This window comes from Neopsephotus bourkii, unplaced genomic scaffold (assembly GCF_033783945.1).
Source record: "Neopsephotus bourkii isolate Nb327-2 ecotype Australia unplaced genomic scaffold, CSIRO-AGI_Nbou_v1 NB_882, whole genome shotgun sequence".
In the NCBI taxonomy this organism is placed as follows: domain Eukaryota; kingdom Metazoa; phylum Chordata; class Aves; order Psittaciformes; family Psittacidae; genus Neopsephotus; species Neopsephotus bourkii.
In genome coordinates this window covers 2,907,445-2,934,880 of record NW_026901376.1, presented here as the reverse complement: position 1 = coordinate 2,934,880, position 27,436 = coordinate 2,907,445, and the positions used below count along the sequence as shown (strand labels likewise).

At 42.4% G+C, this 27,436-nt stretch overlaps 1 long non-coding RNA gene across 3 annotated transcripts; it reads right to left on the bottom strand.

The window, feature by feature from the left end:
• LOC133214284 (uncharacterized) lies at positions 1 to 27,436 on the bottom strand. 3 transcript variants are annotated; one of them, XR_009726077.1, is made up of 3 exons: positions 27,337 to 27,436; positions 1,878 to 2,212; positions 1 to 1,375 (listed from the first exon to the last, which is right to left on the bottom strand). It is a non-coding gene; the product is annotated as an uncharacterized LOC133214284 (long non-coding RNA). The 3 variants fall into 3 exon arrangements; XR_009726076.1 differs by lacking the exon at positions 27,337 to 27,436 and adding an exon at positions 14,636 to 14,706; XR_009726075.1 differs by lacking the exon at positions 27,337 to 27,436 and adding an exon at positions 6,427 to 6,562.

Below are 27,436 nucleotides of genomic sequence, written 5' to 3'. Positions count from 1 at the left end.
GGGCCACATGCAAAATCATTTCCTTACCTGTCCCAGGAGACTGAAGGCTAGAGCAAACTTCCCATGCAAAGGGGGTCTGAACGTGGTGCTTTTTCCTACTAAAAGGAGATTTGAGATTTCCAGCCCCCAAAACTTGGTGGTTCCCACAGTCCTTTGAATGTGGGACAGTTAGCAGGCAACCAAAATTTAAACTTCTTTGAAAGGCCAAAATTTCCACCTTGAATTTCTTTGCCCCTGTTCTATCTATATCTGTGTTTAATAGCAAAGGGAAAACAAAGAGAGGGAGTTACTTGAAGAATTTGAATTGGGATGTTTTTACTGTCTTCAGCTTAATCCATTTAAGGACATCAATATTAAAACAGATAAAAATCTCTGATGAATACACAGGGTTTCCAAAGCAAATGCCGCATACACAGTTCAAGACTTCTACTCAGGGTCTGATTCTGAGAAGTATGGCAAGCACCCAGTATCCCTTTCCAATACAAGTTTAAAGTGAAGGAGTCTAATATGCAACTCTGAGATTATAAAATTCACTCTTTGATGTTAAAACTCTGATTAACTCTTCCTGTCTGGGGATGAACAGTTTGTGTTGTCTTTTACTAAAAATAAGTAATGTTAAAGAAGTATTTGTTATTAACATCATCGCCAGGGAGCTCTGGAAATACTGAAGAATACATGGTCCTTGCCAAGGACACTATTTTGAATTAATAAATTAGGAATAGGTCTTCACAGGAATTTACTGACAGTCTCACAGAAACACCCTCCAACTTCTTGGATAACCACAACCCACATAACTAACCTATTTTTCTTAATCTCAGAGCTGATTGTGTATGGCACACAAATCATCCCTGAAACTAGACTGGTACATACTCAAGTTAATGTATTTTTTGATCTACGTACCTTAGTGCTTCATACAGCTCAATCTCCTTTATAAAACTAACATTAATTTATCTGAAGTAACAGCTTCTTCTCTTTTGCCAGCGCTACCTGTTCGCTATGTTATGCTATCAAATTTACTGACTGGAGTGCAGTCCCTTGGCCTTACATCGTGGAAGAAAATAAATGGTTGCCTTTGCATAAAGAAGGAAAGGAAATGTCCTGCTTGAGGGTTATTTATTCCTTGTTGAATAAAGTGTCCACTTTAAAGGTGTATTTACAAGTGCAGACTGTGCTTTCAGAGGGTTGTAGGATTTAGTCTGCCATGAATACAGGAAAAGGCAATAATTGTTTGCAACCTGGCAGCACCAATTCAGTTGAAACTTTTAAATAGAAGGAAACTGCATTTAGAAATGGCCCACCCAAAGTAAAGCCTTTGCTGTGTGTCTGTCCTTCCTTCAGCACTTTGGAGCTTAGTTCAAAGGCAGCACTGCTGTTCCTAGGACAGCCCAAGTCAAGTAGATTAGCGAGCAATGCAGGTGGATTTTAAGCTCTGAACATCCTTTCTATTCATTTTATTATTTCTATTTCATTATGAACTTGTAAATTATATAAAAAATATAAATAAATACACTGTTCCTACAAAGCAGGGCATGTCTTCCCATCTCTGCCTGTCTGAACACACAGCCTGTGTGCTGTAGCTCTCTGTGTGTTCAGACAATTAGTGCTGTGCTTTGTTTCCGTGTTTGGACCGTATGGCTAAATCTCACCCCATATGTTACAACAATGCTATTGAAGGTGATTTGGAAAGGCACCCTAATTAAACGGCACAGTTGGCTAGCTAGGAAATTCACCAGTGTGACTTAATATCACAGTATGAGTCAATTTGGAGAGGTGGTTTTATCCGGGGGAGCTCAAGGCATGTTTGATTTTGATTGCTGAATTAAGGATGCAAAATGGAGAACCTATAAACATAGGACCATGTTTAAAAAAAACCCTACCTGTGGGATTTAAGCTTTGGTTTTGTGTGCAGACCATCCATAGATATGTTCTAGAGGAAGACATTCTATGTCTGCATATAATTACCTATGGCAACTCTGAAAAGATCACTGATCTGTATTCAAATTCACACCAACTTGCATTGCATAAATGGAAAATACAAAAGAACAGCTTCCAGTGCAATTTGCTGCTGAATGTACTTCAGATATCACATAAACTGGCTGAAATGAGGCCAGAAGTTTGCAGAAGATTTGTACCTTTGATGTTCTGGTTCAACAAGGGTGGCAGAATAATCCAGGGAAATGCTGCACTGCAGTACCTCTTCACTGCTGAGGACCTATAAAAAAGGAACAAATGTAAACTAGGACCCTAACTACACTACTGTGTCTCTTGGAATTGCAACAATTAGCCCAGTCCAGGTCACAAATGAAAGCTGTAAGCCATCTTCTGCAAGATAATGGGTCATCAGGTCAAGTCCAATAAGCATTAATGCACAGTAATTTTCTACTGCCCCAAATTCAAACTGATAGCACAGCTGACTCTCAACTGTAATTCAGAGGAATAGAGAAAGCACAACATTCCCCACTTGCAAGGACAAGAAAGAAAACAAACTGTGCAAAAATACAGGGGGCACTGACTTTGCAAAAATATGGTTGTTCCAGTCAGCCTCTTTTGACTTGATCTTTGCCCTCATCTTCAGTAGGAGTGTTTAGGATCAGGGCCCACTGGTACTCACAGATATTGATGCTTAGCCTGGTTTTGGAACTATCTCTTACTGCAGTTACTGAGTAATACCTTAGTTCTATTAAACGCTTTAATTCTTTTAAAGGAAAAAGAAAAGCACAATAGGGACTATTACAGAAGTATCCTGGGGTGACATTTTATCCTCCTTCTGTCATGATCCAAGAGGCAAAAGAACCAGAAAAGAGAGAAATGAGCCATAAAAAAATGAGCACAAGATGACACTTGGATCATTGCATGTCAGAAATGCCATACAGGACCAGAACATTGTCTTCAGTCAGCAATGACATCGGTTTGTCAGTGTCTTCACCATTGTTTAACTGGACATAGCACTGCTCAATTATCACCTGTCCATCCCATCCTAAAAATATAGTTAAACTGTCATCAAATTATTGGATTTTTTGACTATTTTATATGCTGGCCACCCTGTCGCTGTCATCCCCTGCATCACTCCTGTGCCCCGTGGGATACAAGCATTTCAGGTAAGCTGCAATGTGAGACGCATTGAACCCCAGGGACTGGATAACTGAGGGAGTTTTGCTAATAGCTACAATAAACATACAAAGAAATTGTGAAAAAGAAGATTTAACCAGCATCTGCTAATATAAGGGTTTTTTCATCCCCATAACCTGCTTTGATATTCCCTTTACCAAAACCCTCTTATATGTTGCAAAAGATGTGCCCAGCATTTTACCTCAACTTTCTAGATTCCAGCTGGGATCAGACACTGAGGTTCTCAGTACACCAGCTACATACGAAAACTTACCAGTCCCTGGAAAAACCAAACCAAACCAAAAACATCCCCCTCCCAAGAAACAGCCTGGATAAGTTCCTTCTTTGCATTTTCTCCATTGCAACCTTTATTAACCTGCAACAAGAGATAAATTACATATATATTTTACAGTGATCTTGGTATCCAACACTCATTTGCTTGCAAAAGTACTAATGAGTTGAGGGGAACCCACCAAGAGGTGTCAGACTCATGGAGAAAAGGTGGAATTAGAGAGTAGGTGGAAGAAAAAAGCTCCTTTTTGAAGCTTGTAGCAGCTCCACAGAGGAGAGACTGATGAGTGGCTATTTACATTATTCTGGGGGAACTCCCTTGAGATTTTGGTTGTACACAACCAGTTTAAAGGGCGGCAGTTTGCTCCACTCTGTTTCTTTCCCCTTCTCACAAGTTCCTAAGGAAGGCACCAACTTCAGCTGACTCCTGCTGCTTTGTGCACCAGGAGTCAAGCCCCACAGCAGTTTGTCACAAACCCCAAAACACCCACAGACATCTGCAGAAAAGACACTTGTTCCAGCCAGCCAGAGGTGGATAGTGTGGATAATCTTGCCAGAAGCAAAACTCTTGCTAATTCTCCTATTTCACTCCACACATTATTAAACATAAAATATCAACACAGCACAAAGCTCATAAAAGAACAACAACACAGAGATATTTCTAAGATGCTGGGGGGGGAAAAGGGCTTTAGGTTCACTTAAATAATTACTCAGATCCTGAAGGAGAAGCAGTATGTACTTCTGTGTCTCTACATCTATCATTTCTATCTCCCGTGCCCTTGGTGAGCTATCTAAGCAAGGTAGCAGAAGGTTCATCTGAAAGGCATGGAAGTTTTGCATCTAAATTTCCCTTCAATATGAATTTGTGAGGGCTGAGTCTTTGAACAACCCAGTCACCTGGGTTTATTTATTTATTTATTTAAATCTGATTTCTTGCTTGCTTCTTTATGTTCTGTGCAACAGCTGGCAGTACTACTGCCAGATGCCATCAAAGTCTACAGAGTATTAAACAGGCCAGCCTTAACCCTGGGCTTGAAAGAGTGATGATGTCTCAGCAGCCAGAGGACACAGAGGAAATAAGTGAGACAGAAGGAGCTTGTCAAAGAGTTACAACTTCAAAAACTAACAAAATAACAGACCTGAGATTCAAAACATAGCTTAGTAGCTCCAACACCAAGCAGATGCACACACCTACTTTTTTGTAGTTCGTGTTCTTTCATGGCAATTAATTTTCTTAAGCAATTCTTGGACTTTTCAAAAGACTTAGCTGACAATATCCGAATTGTGTAGGCAAAGAAAAGAAATGGGTTTAGACGAAGGTTTGTTATTTTGATGAAGAATCCAGTGTTGCAGGTAGCCATGTCTAAGCTGGATACCTCTCCCCTCTGCCGAGGATAAAGCATGCTTTTCTAGGACAGTAACATCCACATTAACATCCCAGGTTACACCCTCAAGTACACCCTCTCTTAACCAAATCAATGGAATTGCAGCCTTTAGCACAAACTCAGAGCAAGGCTCAACCAACACCATAACTATGCATCCTAATGTCTTCTCTGCTCCATAAGAAACTGGTACAGTGACACCTATCAGCAGCAGTAATATGGTCTATCAATATGATTTTCCAGTAGCTGATTCACAGTGATTTGCACTCCAGAGGTTTCTGGAAGTTTCCACAGGGTCCTTGTGGAGATACCCATTTTGATTCCTTCTCTGAGATGCCTCTCATGGTGCACTATTAAAGCTAAGTGGCTTGAAGTTAGCAGAGGATTTCCAGGATATTGGCTATTCACTAAGAGTTAAAGCTGAGGCCGTGGCTGCTGAGAAGCCAACTGGAATAGGTAATGGTAAGGAGCTGAAGCCAAAGCAATGCAAGCCAACAGGATCACTGGAAGCCAGCAAGAGCTGTCTCTGAGGACTGCCCCACTGCACATACATTTGGAGCACAAAAAGGGAAAGGAGTAGCTCAAGGGACATGAATCAGCCTAGCTGAGCAACTCTGGGAACTTAAACATTGCTGCACAGCCAGAACTTTGCCTTATCATATCCAAAGCTTATTAAAGCAAAATACTGCAAAATGGCAGAGAAACAAAGTCTGATCCAAATCAATATTTGGAAGACACTGTTGACAAAGAGCATAATATATATGCCGAGAATCCTCTTAGGAACAGACTAATTTGGTGCAAACATTCCTGAATAAGAGATAGATACATTCATAAAAATGTCTTGTCACTGGGTTTCAGAGCAGCATGAGAACTCCTTACTGAACCAGTTTCCAGGCAACTCAATCCTCCCCTTTCTCTCCTTCGCCCCCTATGACCAGTTAGGAGCAGCCACCCTTCCTGAGTCTCTCCACAGGGGTTAATTCATTCATCTGTTTTATGCAGACACTGGGATTGCCCTGAGAGTTTCCAAGGTAGACAGAGAAAGTGGAAACAAAAAGCAGCTCCCTGCACGATTTGTGAAACACACAAAATACAATAGCAATAAAAATAGTAATAAGTTCATTACAATAGAAATGGTCTCATTAGCAGTGCAAACGCCAGTCATAGACGTGGCCAGGTTCCTGATGGTGCAGGGGATCTTTTAAACACTGTCCTTCTCTGCTCCAGCAATATAAATCCAAATTAAAAACATATAAATCCTCAAACCCTTGGGCTGCTGTCCATCCCTTTGCTCCCCCAAAAGGTGACTGTGAAACAGAATATGGGGTTCTGATCCTCAGTGAGGTAGTGATACACAGGGAAGCGTGTTACGAGCAGAGGTCCTTGCTGTTCAGGCTTTCACTGCCACAAGAGGAGGGGAAAGAGAACTCCATTTGCTGGCAGGAGATGTCTGGAGCAATGCAGTGGGAAAATGTATTTGTGAATACTTTAGGTGGGAGAAAACCAGTTTTCATCAAAATGCTAGTAATGAATTCAGGGCATTTGCAGATGGATGGTAGGAATGGGAATTAGAAAACAGCATCAGAGGTGTTAGGCCAGTGAGTGCAGCATACAGATTGTGCATGTTCTGTTGCTTGGCACATACCTCTCAGGAAGATGCAATGAAGGATGATGGTATTTGCCTGTGGCTGGAGCATGGCTTCATCTCTTCACCAGAGCCACGTGGTGTGGTTTCTTTGCTTGCAAAGTTACAGGCAGAAGCATCGCTATAGCTGAGAACACGCTGGTCAATGGTCATGCTGGGGGAGAAAGAGCAGCCAGCAAATGGGACAAGACTGGGACAAGCATGGGAATGGCATTACTCTGCGGGCCTGGGAAACACCTGCAAAGGAAACTCGGTCACTCTGATCCTGGTTACTCCTAGATTCCGTATTGTGGAAGGACAGAGTGCCCAAGCTTGGAAAACAGGCATATTAATTAAAAGAAAACATTCATTTCACTCTTTACATATTTAATGTCTACATATGCACTACTTGAAAGAGAGGGCTGAGCAACCTGTTATCAGTGCATTTACCTGTGTACATAAGATGATCTTCTTACCTTAATTTTATAGATCAGAAGTTGTACTGCAGGAAATGCAGAGCTCAATCACAACAGGGTTTAGTGGGCTTTTGGCTGGAGGTCCCACAAGTAGTGCAACACCTTTCTCTAGGCAGCAATGGAGCTGAGGTGTAATCTTTTCTGCTGGCTAGCATCCATAAATCTGAGTCTACACAGCCTGTCCTGGGTCACACTTTTTCCTTATTCCACATGTATACGCCTTGGGGATCAGATGTCACAGGACCAGGGTTTTAGGGGACCTGAACTATAGTCCCTCCACACACAAACCTCTCCATGACTTTTCTATGGCCATAAAAAAGCCCACAGCAGAGCAGGGAGTTGAGCCCCTGCGGGTCAGACTGTGCTCTAATTGCCAACCAGTACCCCCTGTATGCAAAATCCTTTATTCACTTCTAATCTAGGCTACCAGAAATGTACAACTCCATCAAGATCTGCAAGGTAATAATGAGATACACTCTTCAAAAATGTACTTAAGGTTGAAAGTGATTAAAGATGCCTCAGCCTGCAATTACCTATTACTCACTGGTGTTCTAAACGGTTCATTTTTCACATCATTCCAGGAAGCTGTAACTTCTTAAAGCAATGTTTCTGGTAATTATGGGAAAGCAGGAACAGCAACCACTGAGCATTATCTAATGCTGCAGCAGAGCCAGAAACGCTGCCTTCTGCAGAGGATATAAGTGCAAGGACGTGGCACAGAGAGGCAGCTCCTGGTGTGACTGCTCAGCATCTCATTGCTGAGGACTGCTGACCACTTGTGAGGAGTTCAGTTCATTTGAGAGAAACACTGGTCTTGAGAAGGGTTAACCCTGCTTGGTCTGTGTTTCTAAGACCAGGTTTGGCCTCAGGACAAGGGAGCTCCTGGTGCAGGTCAGTAATGTGGCACTTCCTCTTGCTGGGTTAAAGTCCTGCTTCTCTGAAGCTGATCTAGGAAAAAGACTTTTAGGAATGTATTTTTAGGCTTTCTACTTTTTGACATGCAGCTAAAGTAGCTACAGCAGACACATCTGATCCCTAAACCTCAGCAATCTGCCTTCACCTTCATGGCTTTCAGTCTGTTACAGTTTTATTTACCAGTTTTACCTTGCAAATAAAGTTAAATGAGACCTAGTTTTCTTGTTGCAAAAAATAGTGCCACTTCGGCACTACACTGATAAATACATGGGAGAGCTACCACATTGCTTACATAAAAATAGAAATATAAATAAATAAATGAAAAAACATCCCAGGCACTTGAGAGAACCACTCCATGCCAGACACTGTAATTGCAGAACCAAACAGGGGCTGTCCTGGCTGCCTCCACACATAACCCAAGGCAGGGAATGAGCCCTACTGTATCAAGCTCAACAGTTTGTCACAGGGGAGAACATAACTTTTAAGGATATGGGCTCCTCTATCTGGATGCTGCCCTGCTTTAGACACATACCTGCAATACGCAGAGAGCATTAGTTGTACACGTGCTGTAGAGAACAGACAGGCATTTTAAATCTTGCTTCTGATTTTGCTGCTCAGCTTGTCACTGGGACATCACCACCCACCTTCGCTCAGGTGGCTGTCACCTCTGACACAGCATCACAGGGACATACATCCTGAAAGGAGAGAGGAGAGAAAGGAGCAGTGCTAGCAGACCAATGGTGGGTTGGTGACCCAGGGCTTCTGACTCTGCTTGTTGGGCCTGGGTGCATCTGGGCTGTGACATGTTTCTGCATTTCCAACGCAGGCAACCCTCTGCTTCATTAAGACAGTCTTCATACACAGCCATGTGGTGCCTCTCACTGCTATGGAGTTGAAAGCATAGAAAGAAATTAATTATTTATTGCTGGTTCTGCTACACGTTTTGACTTGGAAAGCAAAAAATGTGCAGACACGTTCCCATTGCATGTCCAGGCTCAGCACTGAGCTCCAACCTGCTCCTCCCATGATATTTTCTCACTCATTCATTTTTCCTCCGTTATACTTTTCAGAAACTATGGGATTAAGTGTGCTTCCAGGACAGCCTATATTGCCTTACATGTGCCTGTGGCTTGGAAAGTGGCATGATGCTTTGGTTTAGTTTGGAAGAGGATACTGGTTTAAACAAATGTTATTCCATCCTGAAAGAGGGGGCAATGATCACAGCTGCTGACTTCGTGATTTTTTTTTCCTCAATAAAATAACAGCAATAGTTTGTTGCTGTTTGGAACTGTTTGGAAGGTACTGGGCACACCCAACACTGTATGAACATTCAATGACTCTATTACTAATAACCACCCCTGGCTACTAATGACAGGAACTTATCTCAATAATAGTGATATGTTTTCTTAAGATGACTTCAGCCCCTATAATCTGAAGAATTTATCTCAATAATGAGGGGAAAGATATTAGAAGTAGAAATAGAAAAAAGAAAGATGTGCAGCAAGGATCACAGAACCGTATGTATTCTGTGATAACTGCGGTGAACAAATAAACGTACCTTCTTGCTCAGGTATGCGTCTGGAAAAATACAAACATAAACCAAACCTTAACTTACACATGATGTATTTATGTGAGTTAAAAAACTGGGAAGGTGAGGAGATTTGGCTTTGCAGTCAGTAACTGTGAGCTGCCAGGCTGGTGGAGGGGGAGGCTGCAACCCTCTGAACAGCACTGGGCCTACATGGCTGTAAGTTTGGGCAAGTGGCAGGTTTTCAGTTCAAAAGCAGCATCCCACCACCAGCTAGATTGTGTGCTACAGAGACACCCAAACTTGCAGAAACTGAGTTACTGGTGAGGAGTTAGTGATGGCTGGAGCTGCTCCACATCTCAAGTGTAACTAAAACTCCAATGGGACCAGCAGGGCCTCTGGCAGCAGGGGCAGGTCTCCCTTCCCACGCTCTCCCTAAGGCTGTCTCTTATTCTTCCTGCTCATACAGGTCAGTGAGAGAGCTCTCTGCCTTCAAAGCAGAGAAAGGCAGCTGAGAACACAAGTTAGCAAAAGGAAATGAAACAACAGCAACTACCAGATGATTAATGCTACCAATATGAACCTTGCTGACAGCTCAGAGCCTGGGCAACTTTGCTGAAACAGACAGACTTAGTCTTTCAAAACAGGAACTGAAGAAAAAGAAGCTACCCACTGGGTATGTCTAAACCCATAGAAGAGTGATAAACATGTCTGGATTGAAGGAACTGGCTGGAGAAAATTTCTGGCAATGTTTGCCACTCTTTATCTGGGTGCTCAACATCCACTCAGCTCAGTGAGCAGACTTTGAGCTACCAGTACAATGTCTGTTGGCTGAAAACTCAAAGGCAGCAGCACGTGAACTGGTCTTCAGTTTTTCAGAGTTGTATTTTTCCACCCTGACCTATATTTCCAGTGATGAGTAATTTTTGTTTTCTATTTTTCCCCTCAAAGTGCAGCAGGCTGCAAAAGCTTTGCCCCAGCTGGGCTTTCCAACCCTTGCTGCCTATTGCCACATGGCAAAAAGGCAGCACCTTGTACGATGATCCCACCCTGTACCACAATCTCACCCCACAGTCACTCCTAGACCACCAGCCTCCCATTTCACTTACAGAGTCAGGGGATGCTGTAGAAAACCCAAAGGCATAAAGAAGAAACACATTGAAATATTTGTTGCGTGAGCGCATGCAAGCACAAGATGTGCTCAGTTTTCCGTTACGGGTTTATGGCATATTTATTCATATCATAAAAACAGCTCCCGAGTGGCAGGCTGAAGTCATTGACGCATTAGCCCTGGTGTGAAACTTTCCACAAAAAGCAAATAAGGGCTTTCCCCAGGCCTTGGGGTTACAACAGGGATCTGCATCCTGCTCTGACCAAGAGCCCTGTACTTGGGATTTAAAGTTACCTGAAATAAAGATCTGTACTCTGCAGCCACGTGGTTTTTCCCATCATGGCTGTTGCACAACATGCCCTTTACAATTGAGGGACTGGTTTCACTCTGTGTGGCCAGGACACATGCACCCCAGCAGAGACAGAAAATTAGTTTTATTGCTTATCATACCTCCTGCCCACATTACAATGCCAGTTCACTCTCCTGAAGGAATTACAACACTTTGGTATTGTCTCAAAGCACTGGAGACCAGCAGGATTTGAGGGGCTAATTTGTAACTCATAGGACCATCTAAGATGAAGTCCCAGTTTCCTCATGTTCTTTTTCTCATCTTTACATTTGCGGTCTGGTCACAGTTGATATGCTGATAAGCAAAATAAGAACAGCACAAGCATTCAAACATCAGGGGCATCCTATTGGGCCAAAGCAGAAAAAGGCTTACACAACATCTTCTAAGATTTATAATTTGGGGAGGAGGAACATCACCTCTAGGAATCCAGCTTTATTGGATACTCTAATCCAGAAGAGATGAAAGCCCTTACTAATTACTGCTGGGTTTTCTTTGAAGAATTGGGTTAAATCTCTTTTGAAAGTAGATGTCTGTTTGTGTTCATTAGATGTATAATTTAATTTGTTTAGGACCTTTTCCTCTTTTAGGGTTTTGTTCAAATGATAACTGTGTTTTCCCTTCTCCTTTCCCTCTCTTTTCTCCCTAAAGATAGGAACTTTTCATTCATTCTAGATGCCTTAATTTAACAAGGACCATCTCCAAAATGATGCATCTTCTTTGGGGCTTATTTTTGTCTCCTTATTTCCCCACCTTGAAAATGTATTGCCTTTATTAAAAAAAAAAAAAAGGAAAAAAAAAAAAAAGGATGCTCCTCTTGCTTGCCTGTTTAATAATTCTGAGATTTATTTGCTCATGAATATTTCCTGTCTGAACCCTGTATTTATGTTATATATTATAATTTACCTGCCAACCACTACTATGCAACATTGCATCAAGAGAGGAAGTTGGGCTGAAAGGGAACTTGCAAGGCCGTTTGATTCATATTTCTTCCCCAGCTCAGGACCAACTCTGCCTACATCATTCCTGACAGATGTTTTTCTAACCTGCTCTTAATAACCTCCAGTGACATTAGGTGCACAGCCTCCCATGGCAACTTCTAGTAATATTTAGCGGTTCTCACTGTTAACGTTTTTCCTAATGTTTAACCAAGATTTCCTGAGAGGCAGTTTAAGGCTGTGATTTCTCATCCTGTTCACATGGATTTGATCTTGTTAAGTCTATCCAGCTGAGTGAAATAGTCCAGCTGAGATCCCAGGAGCTTACTGCACTTGTGTTCCCCTGCAAATATAGAGCTACACCCAAAATTCAAATAGAGATCAGCTGTTTGCCTTGCCCATGCCTGACATCTATTGAGATTTTGCTATGTCCAGGGGCAAAAAACACAAACAAGAAAACAACCACCAAAAAATCCCTTATACATCACACACTGCTCTTAATTGCACAACTCCATTCCCCTTCCACCCCACCATGTAGCATGACAACGTTCTTCACTCATGCTCTAGGTTACACACAGAGGTCTTTAAGTATTGACCAGTTAATTCTTCATTGAGCACACTAATGTTTGGATGATGATAAATGAACTCTTCCCCCACCTTGAAAACGCCACCCAAAAATAAGTTACACCTCTAATTTGCTATACAAATAAAGAAAAACTTTGGATGTCCTGTATCTTATCAGTAGGACATATTGTACATATTCCTATGTACAATGTTACTGGCTTATGGATGCTCTCATGGCTCTATAAATGATGACTAATGTCACAGTCAGCTTTGCCACTGGCCTGGTGGATTCATTTGGGTCAGCCAATTAACCCTTCCTTTACATGACTACCTATGTTAAAGATTAAAAAAAGATATATTTGCAAAATGCATATGAGGGATGCTCTGTTTTACTGTCCTCATGTCTGGTGATTATCTTGCGAGTCTATAAACATCCCCAGTGCAAAACACTATGGAAGTGAAAGCAGCTCAAGGCTTCACGGCCAAGTAGACAAAACAGTTTCTTACCTCCCTTAGGCAAGAGGGCTAGGAGGTTTGACACTCCTGGCAGCCACTGGTGCTCCTCAGCCTTTTATCTTTCCCTCTGAAGTAGCAGCCCCAGCAGCGTTGGCTTCCCAGAGCTCTTCCACAGGCAAAGCAGGCATCTGTTAACCAGGGCAGAAGACAGCTGGGTCACAGCTAGCTTGCTGTTCTCAGCAGTTGCAGTAATTTTTCCTGCCCCTAGCACTGGCCCTTGTCTGATTATTAGTATTTGTTTTCATTGTTATTAATATTGCTACTACTATTCCAAATAACAATGGATCAAATTCCTTCTCAGAAATATTCTTTTTTATTAACATATAAAGTTACTACATCCTACAGCGATGAAAAGAGAAATATTTCTATTGTATTAGTGGGCAAGATTCCTTCATGCTGGGTGATGGAGGAACTATGGTCAGAACAAATTTGGTATCAGAGTCAGACAGCACTGAGTCACTGCCTCAGGCATCTGGAAATGCTGGCTTCCCTATACCTAGAGCAGTTGTAGCCTTGGAGGCACAAGCCCTGAAAGTGTGGAGGTCCTACAGTGTGACAGACCAAACTGGTAGGAGAGCAGAGGGGATCCATCAGACCACAAATGACCAAAGAATTGAAAGCTTTTTTCTTTTGTTTTGATTGATGCCAAATGATTGTCTTGCTGGCCTCAAGAAAATTAAATCCTGAGCAGCACAACACATCATTTGGGGCTAATCAAAGATTCCTTGTTCAGCCCCAAGCTAAAACACTTCTTGGTTTTTGATCCTCTGGAAAAAAATAAATATCATGGACACAATTAAAAAACTTGGTGTGTTTTGGACTGGAAATAAAAGGACGCAGATACTTTGTTTTCTCTTCCAAGTTTTGACCAGTTCTCTTGCATGAAACTGTTTCACAAATTTGCCTCAAACAGTTTGTTCAAAAGAAAAAAAAAACACAACAAAAAAGCAGCAAACCAACAATCACAAAATCTTTTGCTTTAACTCAAACTTTTTTCCCTTTGGCATCACACCATAAATACATCATAAGGGCTGCATTTCCACCAGACACTTCACTTCCAGTGAAGCAGACGCTGATATTGAAAAGCTGCTGAGTTTGGCTCAGCTCTCCCTGCACCTGGGACTGGGGGGTCATGTCCCTGGCCAAGGGGACAAGCAATGCCTCTGCTGGAGGATGTTTCTGAGGACAGATAACAGAAACAGCAGTCAGGAGCAGTGTAGATACAGCATGATTGATGACCTCTGGATCAGTTTAGCAGCCCCTGATCACTTGGTTATTTGAGTGATGTGTTGGGTTCCCCAGTGCGGATTGAGGTCTGTGCCCAGTCCTGGACAAGTAACAAAGGAAATCCCAGTACTAAGGAGCTCACATTTTGTTTTCACTGCCTGTTGAAAGGAGCAGAGGAGCTTTGGCCTGGGAACCCTGAGACTTCTCCAGGAAGACATTTGACTTCTGCCTGTCCACAGAAGATAGGACTGCGGCAGATGCTGTGCTGAGGGAGCGAGAAAGATCTCAGCTGGTAAGAAGGACAGCTTATTCCTTCTCTCCTAACACATCAATAAAGGCCTTTTAAAATTAAGCCCTGTGGGTCATACTGCATCAACAAGTCTGTAAGCACAGCCATGGCTCTGTCTCACAAGGCAGGACAAGGGGCTCAGCACCACAACACAAAACCTCAGAAGCGCAGGACCAAACCAAGAAATGCACAGTGATTTCCACAGAACTAATTTTAAAAAGTCATTGCTTTTTTTTTTGTTCCTTAGTTCATCTTTAGCAACATGCAGAGCAGAGTCCGCAACAAAATACATCCAAATATACCTGCATTAGCTCTCTTACCTCATGCACCATCACACCTCACAGCCTCCACCACCACTCAGTTTGCAGCATACCTCTGAAGCACGAAGGTGTAGAAAACAATATGTATAAGGTCCTGACCCTGCACAACTGCCACCAACTGCTCTCCTTCAGGCTGGCAGGACACAGTGACCAGCTAAATGGGAGTTTCAGAACAAAATACCTTTGCAAATGGAGGACTTGAGGCAGCTGGGCCTGCATTTGTCAGAGCCTACCTGAGCACAGTTAGGAGCCTGATTAAGTCCCCTCAAGGAGGCTGAGAAGGTTACTGGTACAGAGTATGGCATCTCTCTTCCACCCGTATGGCTGTGCCCCGCTCCAAACAAGCTGGCTTTTCTGAAATTGAGCTGTATAGCAATCTCTCTTAAGTACTGAAACAGATCTAATTATTCACATAATCAGGGAAGAGAACCCCCCTGCTGGTTCCCAAAAAGCAGGCAAAATGGTCCATTGCAACAACGCAGGAGAGAAAAGCACGTGCCACCCCAATCCCACATGGAGTATGTGCAGAAAGTCTCTCATGCTGCAGTCTGTTGCCAGCCCCACAGCTCTTTTCAGAAATGATCATACAGCACAGCAGAAAATCAAAGGGTTTTTTTTTCTTACTCAATAAAACACACAAACCCAAGCCAGTGAATTCTCCACATCCAAATGGCACTTGTGCAGAGCAACCCAGCCATAACCTCTTCCATCAGCTGCCTTACAGCAGAGTAGATCACAGCTGTGATGAGGTGTCCAGGCAGCCTGATTCTCCCATCCTCCCCTCACATTGTTTCAGTCCTCTGGAGCTCATGGAGCTGAAAATAGGAGTGATGGCAGTATAAGTAGCATTGCTTTGTGCTCTGTGGCTTCCCAGCGTCTCACTTAGGGAGTAAGGAATGGGAAGTGAAAGCTCCTTGGGCTGACAACCCCAAATCTGAACTGTAGAGTTCAAGATTTCTTGTATACTTCTTAAAACACACAGGAGAGTGCATTGCTTTTAACCACCTTGTGTGTTATCTGATCCCCTCTCACTTGCACGGGGAAGATGAATGTCTTTGGGTCGCCAGCTCCTCACGCTGCTGCCTTTGTTTCTCCCCCTCAAGCTTCCTTTCTCGGTTTTGTTTTTCTATATTTCACCTTTTTTCTCTTTTGTCCCTGTTGCTGTTCTTGCCCAGGGTACCCCTTCTGCTTCCCCAACATGCAGGGTCAAGTTCTTTGCTCCTTAAAGAATAGACTTTTCCCGAGGGAGCAGCATGTCCCCTTGGGAACGCCTTCCAGCCTGCTGGGGGAGTAGGAGAGCCAAATCTAATTTTTTGTTTCCCATTTCCTCCTCCTTAATGAATTCTCTTCCAACTCCTGGGGGGTTCAGGCTGTTGAGCATCCCCTTGCCATTCCCTCTTAGTGTTTTGCTTTGCCTGCCTTTGTGTGTGACTTTGTGCCTGCAGGTGTCCCCATGCCATGCCTGTGGATCCCAGACTGCTCCCTGGATTGGGCAGAACAGGGGGAAAAGAAAGCACAAAGCCTGAGACATGCCATCTGACAGGACCATGAGGTGGACGGGCATTCCCCGAGCAGCTTACAGTGCTGTGTATCAACAGTTAAACCACTGTGGGAGGCAATAATGATGTGCAACTCTGCTTTTTAGATACAGCACGAGTCAGCTCGGTCACATCGAGGAACAAGGAGCAGGGGAGTGGTTTCAGCAGCACAAAGCACAGAAAATGGACTCACTTCTGCAGCAACTGCATTAACTCTTTATAGGTTGTTTTCAAGCTCAGAACTAATCAATAGAAGCTACGGAATGTACTAAATGATGTTTTTCACATGTTTCTAAAATTATGTACAACTTCATGAGCTTGTTGTCAATACCAACTGCCAGCAAGGCAAATGAGCAGAGTCAGTGACCTCTGTTTCAAGAATTTGACGGTTCCCAAATTTCTCTTGAAGTAACGAAGTTTTTAAGATGAACCAGACATCCTCTGGTTCCTTTGATTTTTTGTTGTTGTTTCTCAGCTTCACAGCTCTCCATGTACCCCCAAGTCACATCTTCAGACCACAAAGGTAAAGCATTTCTGTGACTGCAGTTTTTACTGTGTGCTCCAGGAATGGGTGCTGTCAGTCCATGTTTGAAAGTTCATAGTAGGTTTGTGACAGAGCTATCCTGAATCATCTCCACTTACGCAGGAATTCAGACCGTGTTTAGTTAACACCCATCCAGCAAAATAGGTGTCGTTACGAGTGTGGCAAACTAAAATCACAGCTGATAGGTGATTGTACAGTCTAGTTCTGGAATCAAGGCTCAATACCTTGTTGGTCACCAGCCTGGGCTGGTGTTATGGGACCACCCTCAGATCAGTTCTGTGCTGCTGCAATTCACAGATGCACACAGACTCATCATGGTCTGGATCAGAGTCAAGTCTCAGCCAACATCAGTTGCAGGAGAGGCAAAAGCCTTTTCCTATTGCACAAGGGAACACACACAGGGACAGAAGTTGGTGCTGTGGCCCAAATATAAATCACTGCTGGGAACTTGAAATTAAGACTTTGCTCTGGTGATGAGTAATCTCTTTGCATAATAATTCTCTGGATGTTTTGGATACAGCAACATGTTGTTTCTCCTGTAGCAGCAGATTTTGGAGGGGCTTTCTTACTAATTCATGTCAAATCTAGTTGAGCTGCGAGTCTGTCTCGGCAAAATGAAAAAATGGCTCATGTTTGGAGACTTAGACAAACATATAAATGCCTTTAGAAGAATGAGTCTTCCATTTTAAAACGTATGTGTTTCCTCCTTTCTATCTATTTTGTCTTTGGGCTTTTTTTTTTCAGACTTCTTAGCAAGTGTGTTGGCATGAACAGTATGTTTCAGGCAGAGAGAGCTTCCAGAAAACAAAGGTTTTAAAAGTCATAATGATTGATTCATCATGGTAAACATCTGATTTCTGCATTTACTGTCCCTCTAGTGAGGGTGTCTTAGTATTGCCCAAGACTGAAATGTATGATACAATTACAATTTTGATCAATAAATTCTGTAAATGATCTGTGTGCCATAAGCTGCAGCCCCAAAACTGACTGCAGAAAGGTTTTCTATGATGACTCATTTCCAAGGAAGTTACTGTCTGCTCAGTAAGGTGGCCAAGGGGAGAGAAAAGATGTAAAATGAATCAAATATAGATTACTAATTATTCACCCTCTGACATCCATAGAGGTGACCCAGTTGGCTGGATACCCCTCACTCATCCCATATAGGGAGAAAGAAGAGAGGTTAAAGTTGAATAAGAGCTCTCTGTTCCTTTTGAGCAACATTCATTTGTATGTGCCAAAACCATCTACCTCCTAGCATGATAGTCACTTATGTCCAAGACTTTCCATCTAAAAGCAGATTCACTTCAGGAAATGTGTGAACAGAGCAGATCATTAGTACAGGAGTGAACAGGGATTTCTGAGCATGCTCTGCACTGGATGTGGTTCCAAGTCCACAGAATCACAGACTGGTTGAGGTTGGAAGGGACCTCTGGAGATTATCTGGTCCATCCACCCTACTCAAGCAGAGCCACCTAGAGTCAGCTGCCCAGGACCCTGTCCAGATGGCTTTTGAAGATCTCCTTCCCGGGCCAGCCCATGCCAGTGCTCAGTCACCCTCGCTATCACAGGGCCTATAGTTCAGATTTGCATCAGCTATGAAAAAACTGTGACAAGAACAGAGTTGTCAGAGAAATTAAATTCACACCTTCATTCCAACCTTCCCAGGCTACTACAGGGCTGAAACAGCTGTGGGCTGTGATCAGTAAGTAAGCAACCATGAATTTGGTGGGTTTAGTTTATTTCTTTTCTGCATATTCAAACCCTCTTGAGAGTTTTGTTGTTATCCAGTAAATGCCTCTAGGAATCTTTCCTTTAAAGTCCATACAGATTTTATCTGGCATAGTTTAACAAGCCAGCACAAGGTCTCTGTTGTCAAAACCCACTAAAAACATTGAAAAATTAGGCTTTTGTTGTGTTCCAGCCTAAGCTGATCTTTTTTATGGGAGGAATCTTCCCACTAAACTAATTTGTACAAGGTCCAACTCAGTGTATGTAAGCTGTTCCAACTGATTTCCCTGCTCTCTATGCCCTGGTTTGCACAGCTGGTTATGGGCTTGGTGAGTCACAGAGACATTCTTCGTACACCATTCCCTTCTGAAGAACACCACCTCAGCCCTGATAGACACAATTCTGCCGTCACTTGTTTTATTCTGAACAGTCAATAGAGAGTTTGTGGGTCAGGGTTAAAGAGAGAACAGCAATGGGAGGCATTACTGTGGGGATCTGTTACAGACTGCCTGATCAAGAGGACTCTGTGGATGAAGTACTCTATAGACAGACAGGAACAGCCTCACGCTCTCAGGCCCTTGTTCTCATGGGGGACTCAACCACCCTGATATCTGTTGGAGGGATGGTACAGCCTGGCACAAGCTGCCCAGGAGATTCCTCGATTGTGTAGAAGACAACTTCCTTCTGTGAATAATAGAGGAGCTGACAAGGAGAGGTGCCATGCTTGACCTTGTGCTCACCAACAGGGAAGGGCTGGCGCCAAGTGCAAGGTCCTACACCTGGGTTGGACCAATCCCAGGCACAGCTACAGGTTGGGCAGAGAAGAGATTCAGAGCAGCCCTGCGGAGAAGGACTTGGGGGTGTTGGTCAATGAGAAAATGAACATGAGCCAGCAGTGTGCACTTGCAGCCCAGAAAGCCAACCGTATCCTGGGCTGCATCAAGAGGAGTGTGACCAGCAGGTCGAAGGAGGTGATCCTGCCCCTCTACTCTGCTCTTGTGAGACCTCACCTGGAGCATTGTGTGCAGTTCTGGTGTCCTCAACATAAAAAGGACATGGAACTGCTGGAACAAGTCCAGAGGAGGTGAACGAGGATGATCAGGGGACTGGAGCACCTCCTGTATGAAGATAGGCTGAGAAAGTTGGGGCTGATCAGCCTGGAGAAGAGAAGGCTGCGTGGAGACCTCATAGCAGCCTTCCAGTATCTGAAGGGGGCCTATAGGGATGCTGGGGAGGGACTCTTCATTAGGGACTGTAGTGATAGAACAAGGGGTAATGGGTTAAAACTTAAAACAGGGCAAGTTTAGATTGGATATAAGGAAGAAGTTTCTTACTGTAAGGGTGGTGAGGCACTGGAATGAGTTGCCCAGGGAAGTTGTGAATGCTCCATCCCTGGCAGTTTTCAAGGCCAGGTTGGAGAGAGCCTTGGGTGACATAGTTTAGTGTGAGGTGTCCCTGCCCATGGCAGGGTGGTTGGAACTTGATGATCTTAAGGGCCTTTCCAACCCTAACTGTTCTATGATTCTATTCCTGCTAACTGCTCCTGAGCACCCTTATTAGAGGCTTCAAGTTTGAAGTTAAGAGAGCTGCCTCACTGCAATTCACTGCAAAACAACTGACCTTGTATTTGATCTCATTTCTTGGAAGTGTAATCAGGCAGTGCTGGTGTTAGTCACAGGTCACAGTGGAGTTATGTTCCCTTTGTATTGCCACACACAAGACGCTGACCACACCAGTAGGCAGGTCTGCTGTTTGAGCTGGTGGAGGATTGAGTGTCAGGCAGCATGGGAGCGATTTGGCATGAAAGTGTGAGATGGCTTCTGGGTGAAGCAGTGCTGTACTACATCAGAGCCATTCTCTGCCAAAGGGCAGTGAGCGTGAGGAGATATAAATGGGGGAATTCACTTGAGACAGAAACACTGACCCGGGAAAATCGTGTTCAAGGGAGTTATGTAAGCTTTTAATTGGAATCAGGAAAAAAGTTGGTTTGAGTGGTTTTTGGCTCGTTTTTTTCTTTTAACAAAGCCTTTAAAATCACACAACAATTCCTGTTTAATATACTTTGGTCATTAAATTGAATTAAGTTCTTAAATTACATAGCAAAGAGATCTTAGAGACACGTATCAGCTGCTCAGGAGTTATCTGTTCTCCACTAATATGGGCATGTTGTTGCTGTTGTAAAATCACAGCTTGACTGAGCACGGTGGGGTCATTGTGCTTATCTTGCAGTGCCCGTGTCTGTGGCTCTGGCAGATCTCTTTCAAGTGAACTGGTATTTTGAGTCAGTGGTGTGTCAAAGTGAACTAACCCTTGTTTCTCAAAGAACGGAATGACACAAAAACCTTATCATCATATGAGATAATAGCCAGGTTTGGGCAGGAAACAGATTTCTGTCAAACTCAAAATGCAATTTCGTAAAATCAACTCACTTTTGTAAATAACAGAAGAAATCTGAAAAAAACCCCAATAAAAATAATCTTGGACCTTAGCTATCAACAAGTGTCATTTTAAACATAAAAAGTATAAAATTTCCTTGATTTTGAAATTTAAAACAACAACAAAAAACACAACAACAACAAATCACTGCCCCTTTTTGCTTGTGTTTTTCTCTTGCATCTGCAATTTATAATTATTTCAAAAATTTCAAAAGAGAGGAGAGCTTTTCGGGTCAAAAGATCCAGAAGAAAACAGCCTTGTTTCTCAACAAACTGCGTGACAGAAGTTTTTCAAGTGGTCCTAGCAACTACAAGTAATTGCTAATACCAATGGCTTTTAAAGCACCAATTATCAGCGGGATCAAACCACAGCTCTTGCACAGTCTTAGGAAACAATTCTCTGTACTTTTTGTTAAACAAAGCCGTAACAGCAAACATATTTTTAACTCCATTAAATAAACAGCCTCTCTCCTTCTCACATGCTTGATTATGAACAATGCAAACCTTTGCACAGCAAGAGGTCAGGTTTTTATGGGCAACTGGCAAGATCAGAAGTGCCACAGTTCTTAACACCTAGTTCCTGGATTTTGACCTACCCATTTAGAGACGTCAGCCACCACTGCTTTATGTTATTTACCATAGACAGGGTCCACTTTACACTGTCATATTTGACACTCAGGGAAGAAACCTATACTGTATTAATGTGTTAACATTCTAACATTGATTAACTACTGTCCACACTGCAAGAACATCTTCTAGTCCCGAGCACTTTGACAGAATTTGCTTGTAACAATTCTCACCATACACTGGCCTTACAGCTTACAGACACTTATAGCCATGTGTGGAAGCAACCATAGCGCTATCCCGCCTATTCCAGTGACTCCTGACATGTTGTTTAGGGTGTTTAAGAAGTCTTTCACTTGTTACATTCCTGAGCAATGCGCAGGGACTGCAATCTATTCTTCCACCCTTTTAGCAGCTGTAAAACCAAACTATTTACAGGATGCCTAATGCTTTCAGCTTCTTTTTTGTTAAGGTCACATTTTTTTCCAAAGAGTTTGTTCACAAAAACTTTCCACTGTGCTGTTCATCACCTCTTGTGACTAATTAACCTTTTTCCATAGCTAAACATGAGGAAGGGCAAAAAAAAGTCTGCCTTAACTTATTGGTGTAAGAACATATAAACACAAAAAGCTCTAGTTTAACTCTGTACTGGATCCAAACCTAGCAATCCTTAAAGGCAAAGGTACCTTTACAACTTCAGTTACTAACATATACAGTTACTAAAGGAATAACTGGAGTCTTAATACAAAAGATTTATAAATAAAGACTGGGAAAGAAATAACACAAAACTGGTAGCTTTCTACAAATACACCACCATTTTTACATGACTAGCTCATCCAGTATTATAAACGCTCTGTTAGCGTCTTACTGTAAAATCATTTTCAAACATATTGCTCTGTAGACTATATGATTTTTTCCTTAATACAGAATTCAAGCTGAATTAACTATCTGGTTTGCCTCTTAAGTAACAAATCAAATTGCTCAAAAATGCTTATTTATTGGGTTGTAAATGTAGGATTTAAGAGGCAAACCAGGGTTTTCGACCTGACCTCTAGACCATCACAATAAAGACTTTACCTTTGCTATAATGCTGCAACATGGCTACATTTCTGAGATGAGGAACCTTAAAACTCATTGCTGTTTCATTATAGTGTGCCCCCACAAGAAATTCTCCATGTAAAAAGCCCTTTGAAGTTAATTTAAGAAGCACCCAAAGGGATCAGGTAATTTTTTTTATGGTAGCAAATGAAGGCATGAGTTAGAGCTGTGCTTTTAAGGTGACTGTGTTGTAACTGGGATGGCGAGGTTTGCTGGGAGAGAATGGTTTCAGCCTCATTGCTTTGCCTGAATCAGGGCCTTAGGACTGACTGGTGAAAATGAGTAATTTGAAAAGTACAAGCTCGTTTTGTCCTTCTGCTAATTGAAACAACACTGTTCTTGCTTGATAGGGAAACTCATGAGCTAGGGGCTGTCTTTCCTTCTCCGTCTTAAAACCCACAGGCTATTCTTGTGTGCCCTCTGTGAATCAGTGGCACTGGTTTAGATAAGAATTTCCACACCTTTCTTGTACTTCCTCACACAGACTTTTCCTACAGATGACCTTTTGGAGCTGGAAACTCTGACCATTGAGGAGAGAACATAATTTCCTGCTTGCTACTGTAAGTGAACCTTGAAACAGCAGCCCTGCACAACAGCCCAGCAAGTAAAACATGTGAATAGTAAGATCAAATGAGGAGTTGTAGTGAAACAAATCAACAAACAATGACCAAAGTAAGCTAAAGAGTCTGATATTACTGGACAGGAGGAACTGGTGTTCTTTTTCTAGCTCAATTTTTAACTTCCGCTGTTGGAAGCAGAATTTCAAGCACCTTAAACTCAGGAAGATTAGTAAAAATGGTGAGACACTCTGTCCCAGGCAAGCAAAAAAAGAGAAACTGCAGAAGTCTTTATGCAATAGAAGAGAGAACTTGTTATTTAAAAGTCCCCACGAAGTACTTGGGTCCAGATGAGGGAGATCCCAGCACTTTATGAAGCATTTGTGCAAGAAACAGGAGAAATAGGAAGGCCTATGGGGAAAAGGTTTACTATTTCAGTTCAAAGAGGTAGAAAAAAGCTGGAACACAGCATGCCACTTCCCGTAACAGTGACACTCAGCTGCAAACATGCAAGCAGAAAGCGCGGGGAGGGGAAGGAACTCCCACAAAGGATAGGATTGGCATACTGAGGACAGGATGATTTCAATTAAGGACAGTGCTAATCCAGGCATGCATGAAAATCTCTGTGCCAGAGAGTAAAATTCCTGGAAATTCCCCAGCACATCTCCTCCTGCCTGGGCACAGGCTCTGGTCTACCACCTCACTCCTGGGCATGTGGGCTGGCACGGAAGCACGGGCAGAAAGACTGTGCAGCTTTGTTAGTGCTGCACAGCCCAAATGGTTTTTTCTCTTGGTCTTTGAGATCGGTGGTGGCATGGAGAATACAACAGACTGAGCGAAAAAGCTCTGACAGACAAAGGAGGCGAAGGGGTAAAAACTCAGCCACTGTCTTGGTCTTGATGGCTTTTTGCCATTGAATTAAATGAAATGTACAGTCTGTCTTCACAAGTGTGATTATCATAACAGTGCAGCAATAGGCACTGAAGGAAGAAGGAAGAAACATTGATGTCCCTGAGATGTCTAACTGCAGTGGGAGGGTTTTACTCCCTCTTCCATGAAGCCTCAGTCTTTGAGCACCATACTGGGTATTTCTGCCCTTTGAAAGACTGCTTTGAAGATCTGTACCTGAATGAAGATACAAGGTATGTACTACAGATAACTTGCTACAAATACATGTTCCTAAAGAGTCCAGTGTACACTCCTGATTAAATAAATCTATTTTTTCCATGAATGCATTTCCAGAGATGCACATCTGGAGTATTCAGACACATGAAATCCCAAGCACAGAACATCAGAGAGTACGGAGTTCTGACACTGAGCAACAGGCACTATACTCCCCAGCACTGGCACCAAGGGAGCACTGTATACTTCAGGGAAAAGAGGAGAAAAGGGTGAGCAAAAATCCGCTTGTTGTCATGGAGGCAAAACAGTGACAGACAAATTCATCCATCTCACAAGATTGCTGTCACCATCTTCTCTACAGCTTTTATCTTTCTCCCCTTTCCAGTACATGTGTATAGAGAACAGCAGAATGATGAAAGATGAAATAACAATGAGTTGAATGACAAATTCAGTAGATATTACATAATGAACACATTCAGAATTGTTTAGGAACAAGATTCATCTTGTATAAAAAAGACAGAGGATTTCAGCATGTCATGGGACCATTTCTGTCCATCTGGCTTTGCAAAGGAATTATGCAGGGAAAGCAGAATTACACTTCAAGCAACAAAAAAAGAACTGAAATTATATTGGTAAGAGTAAAACAAACAAACAGAAAAGAATCCTGCCTAACGCTGTTTAAAAATGTGGAGATGTTCTAGAAAATTTAAAAAGAAGTGGGAACTGATGGAAATGAAAGAACTAAGCTTTGAATTTAGTAAACGATGCTTACTTGATTACACCCATATGCAGTCACTGATGAGCTCTTGAGCAGAACTGATGAAAAATTGGATTGTTTACATGCATTAAACCAAGCAAATGGGAATCTGAGCTCAATGTGCCAAAAAGCCTTGAGAATGAAATGCTAGCAATAATTGCTACATTTTATGTGTCAATGGCATGCCAGCAAGGATTCTGCATCAAATTCTGACCAATGGAGAAAGATTGGGTATGTGAAACTGTAATATCACTTATCTACCAGGCAGGACACCTGATGACTGACAACTTTAATTTTAGCGTGAAATTGGCTGACTAGCTGTTGAAACATCTATCCCTTTTGACAGGGATAGTAGACTCCGGATATTTACCACTAGAAACTTCCAAAGTCAGCCTCATGCTCTACTCATCTTCATTTCAAGCAGCAAAGAGAGTGGCCTTAACTGAAATTACAGCTCTCCATCAATGAGCTGGGCAGTGATTTTCTCGTGGTCTCATTGGCGCATACCATGCTCGCCTCTGTGGAAAGGTCCATATGTTCATGAGAATACTGTGGCCTTGCCCACCCAGAGGACAAAGTGTGATCTCTGAGGCAAGGGTGTGAGTTAAAATCAGAGAGACTTTATTTTATATGGAATAACATGGGAATCAGAAAGGCAGATTTTTAATCAGAGCTCTTTTTGTGTTCTTCACAGACAAAAGTAGTCTCACCAAAAGAGCTTGAATTTATTCTTGGGTTGTATGTATGTGATCTTGCATGAGAAAATTATGAATATAATCTAGTAATGGGACTATAGCACACATTACCTTTTGGCAATTGCACAGAAAGCTACGATCTGGCTTTTCACAATAAATATTAACTGGGAGAGAGAACAGTCAAAATAAACATGACTATTGTACATTTGTTATGCTACTAAATACCCTGAATATTACAGTGCTCTCTTGCCTGGGCTGAAGAGATATTTTAGGCTGAAAATAGCTGTGTTTTGGTAAGCTAGGAGAAAAGCATATCTCATTTTTAAGCTGAAATCTCATAGATGTAAAGACCTGACATGGTTCTAAGGCCTATTGCATTAGAATATCTCTGGTTATTTAGGAACTTCATTAGTACTTACAATCATTTAATTATTCTGAATTTGATAATTGCCATCCACTCTGGGTTCAGGGAGTATTTACAGCTAAACAACAATTAAATCAGGAGCCAAACAGCAAATTCCCAGTTCCTTCCAAATCATCCTTGAATTGTGAACTGCCTTCCTCCAGGGCTGTTTTCTATCAGGAAAATCACCATCAATTCCAGGACTTCCCCACAGCACCATGTGAAGATTTTGCATTCTTTCCGATCGTCATTTAACCACAATAAGAGTTCTCCAGATCAGTCCAGGCACTTCTAAAATATTTAGTTTCACACTGAAAAAGGTCCACAAGAGGACATCCTTTTATTCACAATGATAAGGGACTGTCCACAAGCCTATGGCTGAGAGACCAGGACACTCACTCCACAGGGAAAGAGATGACATTAAAAACAACCCAAACCCAAAAAACTGTCTGCCAATTTCCCTAGGAATTTGTGGCTATTAGGATCCTATTTGCCATTGCCTTGTGCTGTTTCGGCTGCCTGGTGCCCCAAAGTAATTGTAAACCTCACCCATAGCAGCTCTGGAGTGACTGTGCCATGCCAAAGCAAAACAGGATACTAATGGTGTTTAACTTTCCTAAACCTGCCATCTAAACAATGGCCTAAGGGAATGGTAAAGTACATATGAAGCCTGAATGCTGCATTGACTTTTGGATTGCAACAGAAGGCTTCCACAGAATTGAAGGATTACTGCTAATTTTTATTCAAAAAGGAAAAATAGAACTGAGCATAACTTGTACACATAGAGTATGCTGAATGCTGCATCAGCCCAGAGACTATTAGCACATAATTAATTAAAATGGCTTGGCACTTAGGCTTATGCTACTGACACTATGAGAGCTAATGCTGGCCTGCTTTCTACTCTCATTACAATCCATGTCAGTAGAATGAACACATTTGATACCATTTCCTGCTCTTTGTTACAGTATTTGCCAATAGCAGGAGAAATCGATCCTGTAAAAGTGAGAAAGCATTGCCAGCATTGGAATGAAGGAATAAATTATTCTCTGGTGCAGATTATAATTGTAATGTAGTTTGGTGAGAAAAAATTAACTCCTTCTGATATGGTCAAGGGAATTGTTTTGTGGTGCTATGAAATAATGCTTCGATTTGTGGCATTAAGTAATGAAGGATTCACATGAAGAGCCTTAGCTATCATGAAGACAGGCTTGGCAAAGTGCAAGGTGCTCTCACCCCAGGCTTACAAGTTTACTAGCTTACCTGTCCTAGGACATGCATTCAGTGAAGTCACCTCTCAGCAAGAGATGGTTCCTTTTTTCTAGACTCAAACCTTCAGAGTAGAACTTTCATTACTTTTCTT